This window comes from Blennius ocellaris (genome assembly GCF_963422515.1).
Source record: "Blennius ocellaris genome assembly, chromosome: 11".
Taxonomy (NCBI): domain Eukaryota; kingdom Metazoa; phylum Chordata; class Actinopteri; order Blenniiformes; family Blenniidae; genus Blennius; species Blennius ocellaris.
In genome coordinates this window covers 23,607,069-23,611,722 of record NC_137660.1, presented here as the reverse complement: position 1 = coordinate 23,611,722, position 4,654 = coordinate 23,607,069, and positions in this window count along the sequence as shown.

The window sequence follows — 4,654 nt, the reverse complement described above, 5'->3', positions numbered from 1 at the left end:
CTCCACTGGAGCAATCCAGTAGTGGTTGACATTTTTGACTATTTCAACTCAAGTGATGGTTCCTGCAATATGTGACTTATTTAAGTTACTCTCCCAGAAACCACACGGTAAAAATGTCAAATTTTGGACCCAGTTGTTGATAATAATACCCGGGTTTGTTGACATCTTGTGGTTACGGAAACTCTTGCGGTTATTAGTTTATTGTCTGTGCAAAAGTGATACATTTTATGGGAAGTACATTTTAAAAAAGATTTCCGGTAGAGTAACTTTAACTGTAATTTTGAGTATTTTTGCCCCTTCCTGAAACTGCCCTTACCCAGCTTGCCTTTACTGAAGTTCATCCGTCCAAGGGTTTTCTATCCCTGCTTTCATATACAGCTTGATGTTGTTCACACAGAGTTAGTTTTATTTCAGATTTAAAATCATGAAACAATTCCCTCACTGTGATCACTCTCTTATCAAAGCTGCACCTGCCTTACAGCTATATATATATATATCTCAGTATTTCTCACCTCTTGCACATTTTTTTTCTTTCAATTTTCCACCCGCACTCCCACTCGCACTCTCGTCTCACAAGTCCCATCTTGTCTCTGCCTTCCAACTGTCATGCTAACCGACACGCAGTAACCTTCTCACCTTTAATAACATTTTTTTTTATCCTTTATCAGAGAGATTTTATTTTCTTCTTTTCAATGTAAAGTTACCTTGCATGCATATGCACAGCTTGATACGCTCTTTCATCCACTAAAACTGACTTTGAGGGAATTTTAAACAAGGTGACAGAATATAATAACAATGCAAAAGTTAGCAAAACTGAGTTACTTCGTCTGGCTTTCTCCAAAGTTATTAAAAAGTTTACTGCACAGGCGGGTTCATCTATTGTATTACTACACATTTATATGCCCTTACACATATAACCTCAGCCTCTACTTCATAAGGCATAATCTAAATTGATTATGCAGCACAAAAGTCAGAAATTATGTATTTACAATAATAATATTTTTCAATGTTGCTGAAAATGTTTTAATAATGGTTCGCATGTTGGGTTAAGCTAAAATGCAACATATTAAGAAGTGTCTGCAAAGCATGGCCCCTCTCATGTGTGAACGAACAATTTAAAATGGACGTGGATGGACATGTTGGTGGAGCCTAAAAGAGACAATTGATGAAATATTGTAGCACAATTATGAACAATGACCTGTAAAAAATAGAGGTTACTTTCACATTTTTTTAATGTGTTCTTGTTTTGTTTGTAGTTGTCAAACCACCGAATCCAGGTTAAATTAAAATATTCTAAGTGCTTTATCAGATGATATGATTGACATTTCATTTTCTAGTGAGAGCTTTGCTGACAGCGTTCAATTGTATCCTCACCCGTTGTAAGTCAAAGTTTTTCCCAGTTGAACACATCATGATTAACTTTGCTAGTTCTTATACAGCATGTTACAGTCCACCATAAAATGCAATAATTGTCACATTGGTGTGTCTTTTAGATTTGAACACTATATACATTTAGCACATTTTATGTTTTTTCATAATTTCAAAATAACGATTAGAGCTTCTGAATTTTACAGTAGCTGAGATGTCGGGACCTGCTGCGCGACATAAGGTCGAGTCCCACTGTGATTCACCAGACTGTAATAATCGCTTCACCTGGCAACACTACAATTGCATGGGAACTGTCTCAAAGAGGCATAATTGTCAGACCTCTGGATTTACTGCAGCAGCAAATAGAAGCAAAGTAGCGCCACTAGTTTCTCTATACATGTTCATGTGCTTTTGATTGGTTGTTGGGCTGCACTGTGCAGTGGACACACTGCTCTGAAATATACTGAGGAGGAGATATCTTTCCTAATTTGAGAGTGCACTTATTCGTTAATGGCTTTGCATGAGTGTCTTCCATTAAAGCCTGTTAACTAGAGATTTTGGGCCCCATCAAAAATTCTGGTAATTTCTCTTGGAGAGAGTTCACAGATCACATGGCACGTTCATATCCTACCATGCAGCTCTTACTTTATTTTTAGTGTTTCCATTGAAAAGGCAGATCACTGTGGTGTGAGTTAACAGTAAACGGTAAAAACCAGTTGGTGCAGAGAGATGGAAAGCTACAAAGGTGAAAGTTAGGACAATCACAAAGAAAAGAATGAGGGAGAGAGGAAGAGGGAGAAGTGATGACAGGTTATTTTTCACCTTTCCTCTCCTGACGGCTGATGTTATTTCCCATTCTCCTTGGACACACAGCAGATCCAATCTAAGGCTTCTCTGGACGGCCCTTCTGAAGCCCCGTAACCAAATGAAAACCTTTATTACATACAACTTACACAGACCGGGCGCACACACACACACACACACACACACACACACACACACACACACACACACACACACACACACACACACACACACACACACACACACACACACGACAAAACACACAAAGCTATATGCTCCCTATCCATGCAATACGCTTAAAATGAATGAAGAAATATCAGTGACATTTTTACTGACAGGGCAACACAATGCATTTCACACACACATATCTGCAATTTCAATATGAAGCGACTTGTACAGTCAGGCTGCTGAGAGTTTTGGTGTGCATGCATTTTAAACATTCTTATTTAAACATGCTTATTATGTCTTTTTTTTTTTTTTTTTTTTTTACATAGGTGGAGTTCTCAGTGCATGCACCTTACCAGTGTAGACGTTTATGTAATAAATGTGTGAATGTGTGTGGTGGTTAACAGTATAGGCCATAGGGGACCACATTGGGTGATGGTTTAATTCTTCTTCTGGCTGTTACTTCACAAAGGATTATTACTGTTCAAGTGCTGAGAGTGTACACTGGAGAGATATACACTATATGCACGCAAAACCGCATGCACGCACGAACCCACGCACGCACACGCACAATACTGGAAAGCTATGTGTGTCAGGCCATAAAAAAGCAAAAGCTCCACAGAAAATCTCCACTGTGGATACTCCAAATTATTATTCTCCCCCCTCCCCCATCCGCTTTCTATTCATTTTTATCCTCCTTATCCAGCTTCAAATCTCATGTATGGCATCCCACAACTGTGGTTGCACTGCAGTCATTCAGAGAAAATTTTAAAAGACAATGTGAGAGAGAGGGAGAGAGGGAGAGAGAGAGAGAGAGAGAGAGAGAGAGAGAGAGAGAGAGAGAGAGAGAGAGAGAGAGAGAGAGAGAGAGAGAGAGAGAGAGAGAGAGAGAGAGAGAGAGAGAGAGAGAGAGAGAGAGAGAGAGAGAGAGAGAGAGAGAGAGAGAGAGAGAGAGAGAGAGAGATTTGGAAAGTGAATTGTCACAGAGAATAAAGTACACCAAGACAGAAATCGGGCAACCTGAAGACACTGAAAGAGGATAGCACTGAGAAAGAGATAAAGACAAAAAGAAAGGTGATGACAGCTAATCCGAAAGGTGTGAGAGAAAAGTCAAGATGAGCGTTCCTCTTAATACTTGATGCTACTACCAGGTTATTTCACTCAAATTAATGTGACAAAAAGGAGACACTCCACCCAGGGAACTGTGGGAAATTGAGTTTCTGTATGCACTGGGGGTATGAGTGTGAATGAGGAGAAAAAAGGTCAAAGTCGAACATCCTCCTATGATATTGCTCTCGCATAGTGATCGGTGCCGTATTTGCTATGTTACTCATTCCTGTAGATCAGTGTGAGACGGTGAGTCTCTGATTTAATTGTACACAGCTCTTTGAATCCATATGCATTAAATCCTGAATCTTTCTTGGCGAGTCAGATAATTAGACTGGAAAGTTTTTCTATATAGTCTACAACTGTCCTAAATATTGTATGTATGTACGTGTATTGTTTTACTCGAATGTTTTACACCATATTTACCCTGCAAATAATGCTTGATTTGTGTTCAAATTAGCAACTGTGACATTTCAGTCAAAACAAAAGTAAATGAGTAATGAAGAATCAAGATTAGTAGCATCACTTTGATCAGTGACCTCCAAAGTGAATTTTTTAATTCAGAGCCAATGTGCGGAGTACGGATCACTAATCTTGTGAAAGGTATCATACAGTCCAACATCCATGTAAGGAAACTCTATGGATATGCACTGCAAGTTAACTTAACAGTAAAGGTTGTCGATGTCTTTTTTCCATTTTTTATTACCAAGAGCAATACATGCACTTTTGAATTCCAATAAACAAATGCATATTTAACAACTGTAAACCTGCAAAAACTGGCCTGGTACTATGTGAAATATATAATGCATAGCGACTCCATGTGGGGCTGCCCAGAGGTTACACAATTCCATACAAGGCAGATCGTCTTGAAACCACATATCAGTAGGTCAACTGCTTTATGCACAGGAACATCACCTGGCTACTGCAAACACGGCCATCACTGGCTTATGACTTCTACTGCAGGATGAAATCCTCCCATCTGGTTCACATATTGACAGACAACTTCATAAAATAATTAATGTATTACATTGATATTTTAACTGGAGGTGTGTAGGTCCACCTACAAGGATGTCTTTGGTGGAGAAACCACAAGTCTCACATTGCAAATCACAACAAACTTTATTACTATACTGAAAAGTATTCAATTCCAAATACCATTCACTTAAATCTAAATATAATAACAACCAAAAAGTTCAGCGATAAAACAATG